This window comes from Oryzias latipes, chromosome 2 (genome assembly GCF_053564925.1).
Source record: "Oryzias latipes strain Hd-rR chromosome 2, Olatipes_Hd-rR_3.1".
In the NCBI taxonomy this organism is placed as follows: Eukaryota; Metazoa; Chordata; class Actinopteri; order Beloniformes; family Adrianichthyidae; genus Oryzias; species Oryzias latipes.
Window position 1 is genome coordinate 20,787,634 of NC_136238.1, and position 14,507 is coordinate 20,802,140.

General features: G+C 46.1%; 13 non-coding genes across 13 annotated transcripts; all 13 read right to left on the minus strand.

Moving 5' to 3' along the window:
• Positions 1 to 786: 786 nt before the first annotated feature.
• On the minus strand, positions 787 to 950 carry LOC144990762 (U1 spliceosomal RNA). The gene has a single exon (XR_013654713.1). It is a non-coding gene; the product is annotated as a U1 spliceosomal RNA (small nuclear RNA).
• Positions 951 to 1,859: 909 nt separating this feature from the next.
• Positions 1,860 to 2,023, minus strand: LOC144990763 (U1 spliceosomal RNA). The gene has a single exon (XR_013654714.1). It is a non-coding gene; the product is annotated as a U1 spliceosomal RNA (small nuclear RNA).
• A 903-nt stretch (positions 2,024 to 2,926) lies between these two features.
• On the minus strand, positions 2,927 to 3,090 carry LOC144990595 (U1 spliceosomal RNA). Its single transcript, XR_013654552.1, has one exon. It is a non-coding gene; the product is annotated as a U1 spliceosomal RNA (small nuclear RNA).
• A 903-nt stretch (positions 3,091 to 3,993) lies between these two features.
• LOC144990764 (U1 spliceosomal RNA) lies at positions 3,994 to 4,157 on the minus strand. The gene has a single exon (XR_013654715.1). It is a non-coding gene; the product is annotated as a U1 spliceosomal RNA (small nuclear RNA).
• Positions 4,158 to 5,060: 903 nt separating this feature from the next.
• LOC144990765 (U1 spliceosomal RNA) lies at positions 5,061 to 5,224 on the minus strand. Its single transcript, XR_013654716.1, has one exon. It is a non-coding gene; the product is annotated as a U1 spliceosomal RNA (small nuclear RNA).
• Positions 5,225 to 6,135: 911 nt separating this feature from the next.
• LOC144990596 (U1 spliceosomal RNA) lies at positions 6,136 to 6,299 on the minus strand. Its single transcript, XR_013654553.1, has one exon. It is a non-coding gene; the product is annotated as a U1 spliceosomal RNA (small nuclear RNA).
• A 903-nt stretch (positions 6,300 to 7,202) lies between these two features.
• LOC144990766 (U1 spliceosomal RNA) lies at positions 7,203 to 7,366 on the minus strand. Its single transcript, XR_013654717.1, has one exon. It is a non-coding gene; the product is annotated as a U1 spliceosomal RNA (small nuclear RNA).
• A 909-nt stretch (positions 7,367 to 8,275) lies between these two features.
• On the minus strand, positions 8,276 to 8,439 carry LOC144990767 (U1 spliceosomal RNA). Its single transcript, XR_013654718.1, has one exon. It is a non-coding gene; the product is annotated as a U1 spliceosomal RNA (small nuclear RNA).
• Positions 8,440 to 9,349: 910 nt separating this feature from the next.
• On the minus strand, positions 9,350 to 9,513 carry LOC144990686 (U1 spliceosomal RNA). The gene has a single exon (XR_013654645.1). It is a non-coding gene; the product is annotated as a U1 spliceosomal RNA (small nuclear RNA).
• A 903-nt stretch (positions 9,514 to 10,416) lies between these two features.
• Positions 10,417 to 10,580, minus strand: LOC144990586 (U1 spliceosomal RNA). The gene has a single exon (XR_013654543.1). It is a non-coding gene; the product is annotated as a U1 spliceosomal RNA (small nuclear RNA).
• A 903-nt stretch (positions 10,581 to 11,483) lies between these two features.
• On the minus strand, positions 11,484 to 11,647 carry LOC144990587 (U1 spliceosomal RNA). The gene has a single exon (XR_013654544.1). It is a non-coding gene; the product is annotated as a U1 spliceosomal RNA (small nuclear RNA).
• Positions 11,648 to 12,541: 894 nt separating this feature from the next.
• On the minus strand, positions 12,542 to 12,705 carry LOC144990656 (U1 spliceosomal RNA). Its single transcript, XR_013654615.1, has one exon. It is a non-coding gene; the product is annotated as a U1 spliceosomal RNA (small nuclear RNA).
• A 903-nt stretch (positions 12,706 to 13,608) lies between these two features.
• On the minus strand, positions 13,609 to 13,772 carry LOC144990639 (U1 spliceosomal RNA). The gene has a single exon (XR_013654597.1). It is a non-coding gene; the product is annotated as a U1 spliceosomal RNA (small nuclear RNA).
• Between the last annotated feature and the right edge of the window lie 735 nt (positions 13,773 to 14,507).

A 14,507-nucleotide genomic window follows, 5' to 3' on the forward strand; every position in this document is an offset into this window, starting at 1 on the left:
TGTTAAAACACTGCTTGTGTTTTGTTATATTGTGTAAAGTTGACATACTTCTGTGAGCCCTGCTTTATGGCCGGAAAAAGAATTGTTTTACAGTTTCTTTTCCTGTTAAAAGAAACATTCATTGGCTTGTGGGTCCCCATCCCCACCCACCAGTGACATCAGAAGGCTGAGAACTTGTCTTCCAGCTGTGGAGCTTACTAAAGGCAGTACGTGTTCAACTTCCTGCTGAAAAGCAAATCTATGTGGAGCCAGCTCAATCAGTCATGAAACGCTTGGCAGAATCCCATAAGAAGATGTTAGTTGCCTGTCAGTGCAACACAAGACGTCTTGAGTTCAGTCAAAATTGAATGTTCTAAGGGTGTGGTTTCCATGCCCCCTTTGCTTGGCTCAGAGGCCACTTTTCTGGCTGTTGTTTCCTACTTGAGCTCAAACTTGCTGTGGAAAGAGATGTGACTTTTGCGTTGTCCCACATCCCCAATGCAAGGGAGGATTTTGTGGTGGTTTTCCACACCCAACGGCTGATGTCTTTTGCACCTGGCCAGCCATCTTTGTAAGGAAGGGACACTAACGCTAACGTCAGACGCATGCAAGCCAATGTAGCCTATAGACGGGCTCTGGTCCTGTCCAAGATCCAACAAAATGTAACGCGTATATATAGATATAGATAGGGATAGAGAGAGAGAAAGCACTAGTTGCATCACACCTAAAACTGCTCACATTTTGCGTTCCGAAGATGGACATGAAGCTTTCACTGTTCTAAGACATCTTTGTCTTTTACATTGTAAACAGGGGAGAGCGCGAACGCAGTCCCCCACTACCACAAATTATGCAGTTGAGATTCCCACATTTGGGGAATTCACAAGGGTCAGCACGGTCAGGGTGCAATGACAGAGCCTCGCCTTGGGCAAACCACCTTCTTGATCATGGTGTCACCCCTGCCAGGTAAGTATGTCTTCTTGGGTTCAAACAAGGATGACTGCTTCCCCAGTCCTTGACTCTGGCAGTAGGTTTAGCAAGTGCCCCATGCATTTTCCTAATCCCCGAGTCAGACCCATGACCAATACTTTTTGCCATGTTAAAACACTGCTTGTGTTTTGTTATATTGTGTAAAGTTGACATACTTCTGTGAGCCCTGCTTTAAGGCCGGAAAAAGAATTGTTTTACAGTTTCTTTTCCTGTTAAAAGAAACATACATTGGCTTGTGGGTCCCCATCCCCACCCACCAGTGACATCAGAAGGCTTAGAACTTGTCTTCCAGCTGTGGAGCTTACTAAAGGCAGTACGTGTTCAACTTCCTGCTGAAAAGCAAATCTATGTGGAGCCAGCTCAATCAGTCATGAAACGCTTGGCAGAATCCCATAAGAAGATGTTAGTTGCCTGTCAGTGCAACACAAGACGTCTTGAGTTCAGTCAAAATTGAATGTTCTAAGGGTGTGGTTTCCATGCCCCCTTTGCTTGGCTCAGAGGCCACTTTTCTGGCTGTTGTTTCCTACTTGAGCTCAAACTTGCTGTGGAAAGAGATGTGACTTTTGCGTTGTCCCACATCCCCAATGCAAGGGAGGATTTTGTGGTGGTTTTCCACACCCAACGGCTGATGTCTTTTGCACCTGGCCAGCCATCTTTGAAAGGAAGGGACACTAACGCTAACGTCAGACGCATGCAAGCCAATGTAGCCTATAGACGGGCTCTGGTCCTGTCCAAGATCCAACAAAATGTAACGCGTATATATAGATATAGATAGGGATAGAGAGAGAGAAAGCACTAGTTGCATCACACCTAAAACTGCTCACATTTTGCATTCCGAAGATGGACATGAAGCTTTCACTGTTCTAAGACATCTTTGTCTTTTACATTGTAAACAGGGGAGAGCGCGAACGCAGTCCCCCACTACCACAAATTATGCAGTTGAGATTCCCACATTTGGGGAATTCACAAGGGTCAGCACGGTCAGGGTGCAATGACAGAGCCTCGCCTTGGGCAAACCACCTTCTTGATCATGGTGTCACCCCTGCCAGGTAAGTATGTCTTCTTGGGTTCAAACTAGGATGACTGCTTCCCCAGTCCTTGACTCTGGCAGTAGGTTTAGCAAGTGCCCCATGCATTTTCCTAATCCCCGAGTCAGACCCATGACCAATACTTTTTGCCATGTTAAAACACTGCTTGTGTTTTGTTATATTGTGTAAAGTTGACATACTTCTGTGAGCCCTGCTTTATGGCCGGAAAAAGAATTGTTTTACAGTTTCTTTTCCTGTTAAAAGAAACATTCATTGGCTTGTGGGTCCCCATCCCCACCCACCAGTGACATCAGAAGGCTGAGAACTTGTCTTCCAGCTGTGGAGCTTACTAAAGGCAGTACGTGTTCAACTTCCTGCTGAAAAGCAAATCTATGTGGAGCCAGCTCAATCAGTCATGAAACGCTTGGCAGAATCCCATAAGAAAATGTTAGTTGCCTGTCAGTGCAACACAAGACGTCTTGAGTTCAGTCAAAATTGAATGTTCTAAGGGTGTGGTTTCCATGCCCCCTTTGCTTGGCTCAGAGGCCACTTTTCTGGCTGTTGTTTCCTACTTGAGCTCAAACTTGCTGTGGAAAGAGATGTGACTTTTGCGTTGTCCCACATCCCCAATGCAAGGGAGGATTTTGTGGTGGTTTTCCACACCCAACGGCTGATGTCTTTTGCACCTGGCCAGCCATCTTTGTAAGGAAGGGACACTAACGCTAACGTCAGACGCATGCAAGCCAATGTAGCCTATAGACGGGCTCTGGTCCTGTCCAAGATCCAACAAAATGTAACGCGTATATATAGATAGGGATAGAGAGAGAGAAAGCACTAGTTGCATCACACCTAAAACTGCTCACATTTTGCATTCCGAAGATGGACATGAAGCTTTCACTGTTCTAAGACATCTTTGTCTTTTACATTGTAAACAGGGGAGAGCGCGAACGCAGTCCCCCACTACCAGAAATTATGCAGTTGAGATTCCCACATTTGGGGAATTCACAAGGGTCAGCACGGTCAGGGTGCAATGACAGAGCCTCGCCTTGGGCAAACCACCTTCTTGATCATGGTGTCACCCCTGCCAGGTAAGTATGTCTTCTTGGGTTCAAACAAGGATGACTGCTTCCCCAGTCCTTGACTCTGGCAGTAGGTTTAGCAAGTGCCCCATGCATTTTCCTAATCCCCGAGTCAGACCCATGACCAATGCTTTTTGCCATGTTAAAACACTGCTTGTGTTTTGTTATATTGTGTAAAGTTGACATACTTCTGTGAGCCCTGCTTTATGGCCGGAAAAAGAATTGTTTTACAGTTTCTTTTCCTGTTAAAAGAAACATTCATTGGCTTGTGGGTCCCCATCCCCACCCACCAGTGACATCAGAAGGCTGAGAACTTGTCTTCCAGCTGTGGAGCTTACTAAAGGCAGTACGTGTTCAACTTCCTGCTGAAAAGCAAATCTATGTGGAGCCAGCTCAATCAGTCATGAAACGCTTGGCAGAATCCCATAAGAAGATGTTAGTTGCCTGTCAGTGCAACACAAGACGTCTTGAGTTCAGTCAAAATTGAATGTTCTAAGGGTGTGGTTTCCATGCCCCCTTTGCTTGGCTCAGAGGCCACTTTTCTGGCTGTTGTTTCCTACTTGAGCTCAAACTTGCTGTGGAAAGAGATGTGACTTTTGCGTTGTCCCACATCCCCAATGCAAGGGAGGATTTTGTGGTGGTTTTCCACACCCAACGGCTGATGTCTTTTGCACCTGGCCAGCCATCTTTGTAAGGAAGGGACACTAACGCTAACGTCAGACGCATGCAAGCCAATGTAGCCTATAGACGGGCTCTGGTCCTGTCCAAGATCCAACAAAATGTAACGCGTATATATAGATAGGGATAGAGAGAGAGAAAGCACTAGTTGCATCACACCTAAAACTGCTCACATTTTGCATTCCGAAGATGGACATGAAGCTTTCACTGTTCTAACACATCTTTGTCTTTTACATTGTAAACAGGGGAGAGCGCGAACGCAGTCCCCCACTACCACAAATTATGCAGTTGAGATTCCCACATTTGGGGAATTCACAAGGGTCAGCACGGTCAGGGTGCAATGACAGAGCCTCGCCTTGGGCAAACCACCTTCTTGATCATGGTGTCACCCCTGCCAGGTAAGTATGTCTTCTTGGGTTCAAACAAGGATGACTGCTTCCCCAGTCCTTGACTCTGGCAGTAGGTTTAGCAAGTGCCCCATGCATTTTCCTAATCCCCGAGTCAGACCCATGACCAATACTTTTTGCCATGTTAAAACACTGCTTGTGTTTTGTTATATTGTGTAAAGTTGACATACTTCTGTGAGCCCTGCTTTATGGCCGGAAAAAGAATTGTTTTACAGTTTCTTTTCCTGTTAAAAGAAACATTCATTGGCTTGTGGGTCCCCATCCCCACCCACCAGTGACATCAGAAGGCTGAGAACTTGTCTTCCAGCTGTGGAGCTTACTAAAGGCAGTACGTGTTCAACTTCCTGCTGAAAAGCAAATCTATGTGGAGCCAGCTCAATCAGTCATGAAACGCTTGGCAGAATCCCATAAGAAAATGTTAGTTGCCTGTCAGTGCAACACAAGACGTCTTGAGTTCAGTCAAAATTGAATGTTCTAAGGGTGTGGTTTCCATGCCCCCTTTGCTTGGCTCAGAGGCCACTTTTCTGGCTGTTGTTTCCTACTTGAGCTCAAACTTGCTGTGGAAAGAGATGTGACTTTTGCGTTGTCCCACATCCCCAATGCAAGGGAGGATTTTGTGGTGGTTTTCCACACCCAACGGCTGATGTCTTTTGCACCTGGCCAGCCATCTTTGTAAGGAAGGGACACTAACGCTAACGTCAGACGCATGCAAGCCAATGTAGCCTATAGACGGGCTCTGGTCCTGTCCAAGATCCAACAAAATGTAACGCGTATATATAGATAGGGATAGAGAGAGAGAAAGCACTAGTTGCATCACACCTAAAACTGCTCACATTTTGCATTCCGAAGATGGACATGAAGCTTTCACTGTTCTAAGACATCTTTGTCTTTTACATTGTAAACAGGGGAGAGCGCGAACGCAGTCCCCCACTACCACAAATTATGCAGTTGAGATTCCCACATTTGGGGAATTCACAAGGGTCAGCACGGTCAGGGTGCAATGACAGAGCCTCGCCTTGGGCAAACCACCTTCTTGATCATGGTGTCACCCCTGCCAGGTAAGTATGTCTTCTTGGGTTCAAACTAGGATGACTGCTTCCCCAGTCCTTGACTCTGGCAGTAGGTTTAGCAAGTGCCCCATGCATTTTCCTAATCCCCGAGTCAGACCCATGACCAATACTTTTTGCCATGTTAAAACACTGCTTGTGTTTTGTTATATTGTGTAAAGTTGACATACTTCTGTGAGCCCTGCTTTATGGCCGGAAAAAGAATTGTTTTACAGTTTCTTTTCCTGTTAAAAGAAACATTCATTGGCTTGTGGGTCCCCATCCCCACCCACCAGTGACATCAGAAGGCTGAGAACTTGTCTTCCAGCTGTGGAGCTTACTAAAGGCAGTACGTGTTCAACTTCCTGCTGAAAAGCAAATCTATGTGGAGCCAGCTCAATCAGTCATGAAACGCTTGGCAGAATCCCATAAGAAGATGTTAGTTGCCTGTCAGTGCAACACAAGACGTCTTGAGTTCAGTCAAAATTGAATGTTCTAAGGGTGTGGTTTCCATGCCCCCTTTGCTTGGCTCAGAGGCCACTTTTCTGGCTGTTGTTTCCTACTTGAGCTCAAACTTGCTGTGGAAAGAGATGTGACTTTTGCGTTGTCCCACATCCCCAATGCAAGGGAGGATTTTGTGGTGGTTTTCCACACCCAACGGCTGATGTCTTTTGCACCTGGCCAGCCATCTTTGTAAGGAAGGGACACTAACGCTAACGTCAGACGCATGCAAGCCAATGTAGCCTATAGACGGGCTCTGGTCCTGTCCAAGATCCAACAAAATGTAACGCGTATATATAGATATAGATAGGGATAGAGAGAGGGAGAAAGCACTAGTTGCATCACACCTAAAACTGCTCACATTTTGCATTCCGAAGATGGACATGAAGCTTTCACTGTTCTAAGACATCTTTGTCTTTTACATTGTAAACAGGGGAGAGCGCGAACGCAGTCCCCCACTACCAGAAATTATGCAGTTGAGATTCCCACATTTGGGGAATTCACAAGGGTCAGCACGGTCAGGGTGCAATGACAGAGCCTCGCCTTGGGCAAACCACCTTCTTGATCATGGTGTCACCCCTGCCAGGTAAGTATGTCTTCTTGGGTTCAAACAAGGATGACTGCTTCCCCAGTCCTTGACTCTGGCAGTAGGTTTAGCAAGTGCCCCATGCATTTTCCTAATCCCCGAGTCAGACCCATGACCAATGCTTTTTGCCATGTTAAAACACTGCTTGTGTTTTGTTATATTGTGTAAAGTTGACATACTTCTGTGAGCCCTGCTTTATGGCCGGAAAAAGAATTGTTTTACAGTTTCTTTTCCTGTTAAAAGAAACATTCATTGGCTTGTGGGTCCCCATCCCCACCCACCAGTGACATCAGAAGGCTGAGAACTTGTCTTCCAGCTGTGGAGCTTACTAAAGGCAGTACGTGTTCAACTTCCTGCTGAAAAGCAAATCTATGTGGAGCCAGCTCAATCAGTCATGAAACGCTTGGCAGAATCCCATAAGAAGATGTTAGTTGCCTGTCAGTGCAACACAAGACGTCTTGAGTTCAGTCAAAATTGAATGTTCTAAGGGTGTGGTTTCCATGCCCCCTTTGCTTGGCTCAGAGGCCACTTTTCTGGCTGTTGTTTCCTACTTGAGCTCAAACTTGCTGTGGAAAGAGATGTGACTTTTGCGTTGTCCCACATCCCCAATGCAAGGGAGGATTTTGTGGTGGTTTTCCACACCCAACGGCTGATGTCTTTTGCACCTGGCCAGCCATCTTTGTAAGGAAGGGACACTAACGCTAACGTCAGACGCATGCAAGCCAATGTAGCCTATAGACGGGCTCTGGTCCTGTCCAAGATCCAACAAAATGTAACGCGTATATATAGATAGGGATAGAGAGAGAGAAAGCACTAGTTGCATCACACCTAAAACTGCTCACATTTTGCATTCCGAAGATGGACATGAAGCTTTCACTGTTCTAACACATCTTTGTCTTTTACATTGTAAACAGGGGAGAGCGCGAACGCAGTCCCCCACTACCACAAATTATGCAGTTGAGATTCCCACATTTGGGGAATTCACAAGGGTCAGCACGGTCAGGGTGCAATGACAGAGCCTCGCCTTGGGCAAACCACCTTCTTGATCATGGTGTCACCCCTGCCAGGTAAGTATGTCTTCTTGGGTTCAAACAAGGATGACTGCTTCCCCAGTCCTTGACTCTGGCAGTAGGTTTAGCAAGTGCCCCATGCATTTTCCTAATCCCCGAGTCAGACCCATGACCAATACTTTTTGCCATGTTAAAACACTGCTTGTGTTTTGTTATATTGTGTAAAGTTGACATACTTCTGTGAGCCCTGCTTTATGGCCGGAAAAAGAATTGTTTTACAGTTTCTTTTCCTGTTAAAAGAAACATTCATTGGCTTGTGGGTCCCCATCCCCACCCACCAGTGACATCAGAAGGCTGAGAACTTGTCTTCCAGCTGTGGAGCTTACTAAAGGCAGTACGTGTTCAACTTCCTGCTGAAAAGCAAATCTATGTGGAGCCAGCTCAATCAGTCATGAAACGCTTGGCAGAATCCCATAAGAAGATGTTAGTTGCCTGTCAGTGCAACACAAGACGTCTTGAGTTCAGTCAAAATTGAATGTTCTAAGGGTGTGGTTTCCATGCCCCCTTTGCTTGGCTCAGAGGCCACTTTTCTGGCTGTTGTTTCCTACTTGAGCTCAAACTTGCTTTGGAAAGAGATGTGACTTTTGCGTTGTCCCACATCCCCAATGCAAGGGAGGATTTTGTGGTGGTTTTCCACACCCAACGGCTGATGTCTTTTGCACCTGGCCAGCCATCTTTGTAAGGAAGGGACACTAACGCTAACGTCAGACGCATGCAAGCCAATGTAGCCTATAGACGGGCTCTGGTCCTGTCCAAGATCCAACAAAATGTAACGCGTATATATAGATATAGATAGGGATAGAGAGAGAGAAAGCACTAGTTGCATCACACCTAAAACTGCTCACATTTTGTATTCCGAAGATGGACATGAAGCTTTCACTGTTCTAAGACATCTTTGTCTTTTACATTGTAAACAGGGGAGAGCGCGAACGCAGTCCCCCACTACCACAAATTATGCAGTTGAGATTCCCACATTTGGGGAATTCACAAGGGTCAGCACGGTCAGGGTGCAATGACAGAGCCTCGCCTTGGGCAAACCACCTTCTTGATCATGGTGTCACCCCTGCCAGGTAAGTATGTCTTCTTGGGTTCAAACAAGAAGGACTGCTTCCCCAGTCATTGACTCTGGCAGTAGGTTTAGCAAGTGCCCCATGCATTTTCCTAATCCCCGAGTCAGACCCATGACCAATGCTTTTTGCCATGTTAAAACACTGCTTGTGTTTTGTTATATTGTGTAAAGTTGACATACTTCTGTGAGCCCTGCTTTATGGCCGGAAAAAGAATTGTTTTACAGTTTCTTTTCCTGTTAAAAGAAACATTCATTGGCTTGTGGGTCCCCATCCCCACCCACCAGTGACATCAGAAGGCTGAGAACTTGTCTTCCAGCTGTGGAGCTTACTAAAGGCAGTACGTGTTCAACTTCCTGCTGAAAAGCAAATCTATGTGGAGCCAGCTCAATCAGTCATGAAACGCTTGGCAGAATCCCATAAGAAGATGTTAGTTGCCTGTCAGTGCAACACAAGACGTCTTGAGTTCAGTCAAAATTGAATGTTCTAAGGGTGTGGTTTCCATGCCCCCTTTGCTTGGCTCATAAGGCCACTTTTCTGGCTTTTGTTTCCTACTTGAGCTCAAACTTGCTTTGGAAAGAGATGTGACTTTTGCGTTGTCCCACATCCCCAATGCAAGGGAGGATTTTGTGGTGGTTTTCCACACCCAACGGCTGATGTCTTTTGCACCTGGCCAGCCATCTTTGTAAGGAAGGGACACTAACGCTAACGTCAGACGCATGCAAGCCAATGTAGCCTATAGACGGGCTCTGGTCCTGTCCAAGATCCAACAAAATGTAACGCGTATATATAGATATAGATAGGGATAGAGAGAGAGAAAGCACTAGTTGCATCACACCTAAAACTGCTCACATTTTGCATTCCGAAGATGGACATGAAGCTTTCACTGTTCTAAGACATCTTTGTCTTTTACATTGTAAACAGGCGAGAGCGCGAACGCAGTCCCCCACTACCACAAATTATGCAGTTGAGATTCCCACATTTGGGGAATTCACAAGGGTCAGCACGGTCAGGGTGCAATGACAGAGCCTCGCCTTTGGCAAACCACCTTCTTGATCATGGTGTCACCCCTGCCAGGTAAGTATGTCTTCTTGGGTTCAAACAAGGATGACTGCTTCCCCAGTCCTTGACTCTGGCAGTAGGTTTAGCAAGTGCCCCATGCATTTTCCTAATCCCCGAGTCAGACCCATGACCAATACTTTTTGCCATGTTAAAACACTGCTTGTGTTTTGTTATATTGTGTAAAGTTGACATACTTCTGTGAGCCCTGCTTTATGGCCGGAAAAAGAATTGTTTTACAGTTTCTTTTCCTGTTAAAAGAAACATTCATTGGCTTGTGGGTCCCCACCCCCACCCACCAGTGACATCAGAAGGCTGAGAACTTGTCTTCCAGCTGTGGAGCTTACTAAAGGCAGTACGTGTTCAACTTCCTGCTGAAAAGCAAACCTATGTGGAACCAGCTCAATCAGTCATGAAACGCTTGGCAGAATCCCATAAGAAGATGTTAGTTGCCTGTCAGTGCAACACAAGACGTCTTGAGTTCAGTCAAAATTGAATGTTCTAAGGGTGTGGTTTCCATGCCCCCTTTGCTTGGCTCAGAGGCCACTTTTCTGGCTGTTGTTTCCTACTTGAGCTCAAACTTGCTGTGGAAAGAGATGTGACTTTTGCGTTGTCCCACATCCCCAATGCAAGGGAGGATTTTGTGGTGGTTTTCCACACCCAACGGCTGATGTCTTTTGCACCTGGCCAGCCATCTTTGTAAGGAAGGGACACTAACGCTAACGTCAGACGCATGCAAGCCAATGTAGCCTATAGACGGGCTCTGGTCCTGTCCAAGATCCAACAAAATGTAACGCGTATATATAGATAGGGATAGAGAGAGAGAAAGCACTAGTTGCATCACACCTAAAACTGCTCACATTTTGCATTCCGAAGAGGGACATGAAGCTTTCACTGTTCTAAGACATCTTTGTCTTTTACATTGTAAACAGGGGAGAGCGCGAACGCAGTCCCCCACTACCACAAATTATGCAGTTGAGATTCCCACATTTGGGGAATTCACAAGGGTCAGCACGGTCAGGGTGCAATGACAGAGCCTCTCCTTGGGCAAACCACCTTCTTGATCATGGTGTCACCCCTGCCAGGTAAGTATGTCTTCTTGGGTTCAAACAAGGATGACTGCTTCCCCAGTCCTTGACTCTGGCAGTAGGTTTAGCAAGTGCCCCATGCATTTTCCTAATCCCCGAGTCAGACCCATGACCAATACTTTTTGCCATGTTAAAACACTGCTTGTGTTTTGTTATATTGTGTAAAGTTGACATACTTCTGTGAGCCCTGCTTTATGGCCGGAAAAATAATTGTTTTACAGTTTCTTTTCCTGTTAAAAGAAACATTCATTGGCTTGTGGGTCCCCACCCCCACCCACCAGTGACATCAGAAGGCTGAGAACTTGTCTTCCAGCTGTGGAGCTTACTAAAGGCAGTACGTGTTCAACTTCCTGCTGAAAAGCAAATCTATGTGGAGCCAGCTCAATCAGTCATGAAACGCTTGGCAGAATCCCATAAGAAGATGTTAGTTGCCTGTCAGTGCAACACAAGACGTCTTGAGTTCAGTCAAAATTTAATGTTCTAAGGGTGTGGTTTCCATGCCCCCTTTGCTTGGCTCAGAGGCCACTTTTCTGGCTGCTGTTTCCTACTTGAGCTCAAACTTGCTGTGGAAAGAGATGTGACTTTTGCGTTGTCCCACATCCCCAATGCAAGGGAGGATTTTGTGGTGGTTTTCCACACCCAACGGCTGATGTCTTTTGCACCTGGCCAGCCATCTTTGTAAGGAAGGGACACTAACGCTAACGTCAGACGCATGCAAGCCAATGTAGCCTATAGACGGGCTCTGGTCCTGTCCAAGATCCAACAAAATGTAACGCGTATATATAGATAGGGATAGACAGAGAGAAAGCACTAGTTGCATCACACCTAAAACTGCTCACATTTTGCGTTCCGAAGATGGACATGAAGCTTTCACTGTTCTAAGACATCTTTGTTTTTTACATTGTAAACAGGGGAGAGCGCGAACGCAGTCCCCCACTACCACAAATTATGCAGTTGAGATTCCCACATTTGGGGAATTCACAAGGGTCAGCACGGTCAGGGTGCAATGACAGAGCCTCTCCTTGGGCAAACCACCTTCTTGATCATGGTGTCACCCCTGCCAGGTAAGTATGTCTTCTTGGGTTCAAACAAGGATGACTGCTTCCCCAGTCCTTGACTCTGGCAGTAGGTTTAGCAAGTGCCCCATGCATTTTCCTAATCCCCGAGTCAGACCCATGACCAATACTTTTTGCCATGTTAAAATGTTTTGTTATATTGTGTAAAGTTGACATACTTCTGTGAGCCCTGCTTTATGGCCGGAAAAAGAATTGTTTTACAGTTTCTTTTCCTGTTAAAAGAAACATTCATTGGCTTGTGGGTCCCCATCCCCACCCACCAGTGACATCAGAAGGCTGAGAACTTGTCTTCCAGCTGTGGAGCTTACTAAAGGCAGTACGTGTTCAACTTCCTGCTGAAAAGCAAATCTATGTGGAGCCAGCTCAATCAGTCATGAAACGCTTGGCAGAATCCCATAAGAAGATGTTAGTTGCCTGTCAGTGCAACACAAGACGTCTTGAGTTCAGTCAAAATTGAATGTTCTAAGGGTGTGGTTTCCATGCCCCCTTTGCTTGGCTCAGAGGCCACTTTTCTGGCTGTTGTTTCCTACTTGAGCTCAATCTTGCTTTGGAAAGAGATGTGACTTTTGCGTTGTCCCACATCCCCAATGCAAGGGAGGATTTTGTGGTGGTTTTCCACACCCAACGGCTGATGTCTTTTGCACCTGGCCAGCCATCTTTGTAAGGAAGGGACACTAACGCTAACGTCAGACGCATGCAAGCCAATGTAGCCTATAGACGGGCTCTGGTCCTGTCCAAGATCCAACAAAATGTAACGCGTATATATAGATAGGGATAGAGAGAGAGAAAGCACTAGTTGCATCACACCTAAAACTGCTCACATTTTGCATTCCGAAGATGGACATGAAGCTTTCACTGTTCTAAGACATCTTTGTCTTTTACATTGTAAACAGGGGAGAGCGCGAACGCAGTCCCCCACTACCACAAATTATGCAGTTGAGATTCCCACATTTGGGGAATTCACAAGGGTCAGCACGGTCAGGGTGCAATGACAGAGCCTCGCCTTGGGCAAACCACCTTCTTGATCATGGTGTCACCCATGCCAGGTAAGTATGTCTTCTTGGGTTCAAACAAGGATGACTGCTTCCCCAGTCCTTGACTCTGGCAGTAGGTTTAGCAAGTGCCCCATGCATTTTCCTAATCCCCGAGTCAGACCCATGACCAATACTTTTTGCCATGTTAAAACACTGCTTGTGTTTTGTTATATTGTGTAAAGTTGACATACTTCTGTGAGCCCTGCTTTATGGCCGGAAAAAGAATTGTTTTACAGTTTCTTTTCCTGTTAAAAGAAACATTCATTGGCTTGTGGGTCCCCATCCCCACCCACCAGTGACATCAGAAGGCTGAGAACTTGTCTTCCAGCTGTGGAGCTTACTAAAGGCAGTACGTGTTCAACTTCCTGCTGAAAAGCAAATCTATGTGGAGCCAGCTCAATCAGTCATGAAACGCTTGGCAGAATCCCATAAGAAGATGTTAGTTGCCTGTCAGTGCAACACAAGACGTCTTGAGTTCAGTCAAAATTGAATGTTCTAAGGGTGTGGTTTCCATGCCCCCTTTGCTTGGCTCAGAGGCCACTTTTCTGGCTGTTGTTTCCTACTTGAGCTCAAACTTGCTGTGGAAAGAGATGTGACTTTTGCGTTGTCCCACATCCCCAATGCAAGGGAGGATTTTGTGGTGGTTTTCCACACCCAACGGCTGATGTCTTTTGCACCTGGCCAGCCATCTTTGTAAGGAAGGGACACTAACGCTAACGTCAGACGCATGCAAGCCAATGTAGCCTATAGACGGGCTCTGGTCCTGTCCAAGATCCAACAAAATGTAACGCGTATATATAGATAGGGATAGACAGAGAGAAAGCACTAGTTGCATCACACCTAAAACTGCTCACATTTTGCGTTCCGAAGATGGACATGAAGCTTTCACTGTTCTAAGACATCTTTGTTTTTTACATTGTAAACAGGGGAGAGCGCGAACGCAGTCCCCCACTACCACAAATTATGCAGTTGAGATTCCCACATTTGGGGAATTCACAAGGGTCAGCACGGTCAGGGTGCAATGACAGAGCCTCTCCTTGGGCAAATCACCTTCTTGATCATGGTGTCACCCCTGCCAGGTAAGTATGTCTTCTTGGGTTCAAACAAGGATGACTGCTTCCCCAGTCCTTGACTCTGGCAGTAGGTTTAGCAAGCATTTTCCTAATCCCCGAGTCAGACCCATGACCAATACTTTTTGCCATGTTAAAACACTGCTTGTGTTTTGTTATATTGTGTAAAGTTGACATACTTCTGTGAGCCCTGCTTTATGGCCGGAAAAAGAATTGTTTTACAGTTTCTTTTCCTGTTAAAAGAAACATTCATTGGCTTGTGGGTCCCCATCCCCACCCACCAGTGACATCAGAAGGCTGAGAACTTGTCTTCCAGCTGTGGAGCTTACTAAAGGCAGTACGTGTTCAACTTCCTGCTGAAAAGCAAATCTATGTGGAGCCAGCTCAATCAGTCATGAAACGCTTGGCAGAATCCCATAAGAAGATGTTAGTTGCCTGTCAGTGCAACACAAGACGTCTTGAGTTCAGTCAAAATTGAATGTTCTAAGGGTGTGGTTTCCATGCCCCCTTTGCTTGGCTCAGAGGCCACTTTTCTGGCTGTTGTTTCCTACTTGAGCTCAAACTTGCTGTGGAAAGAGATGTGACTTTTGCGTTGTCCCACATCCCCAATGCAAGGGAGGATTTTGTGGTGGTTTTCCACACCCAACGGCTGATGTCTTTTGCACCTGGCCAGCCATCTTTGTAAGGAAGGGACACTAACGCTAACGTCAGACGCATGCAAGCCAATGTAGCCTATAGACGGGCTCTGGTCC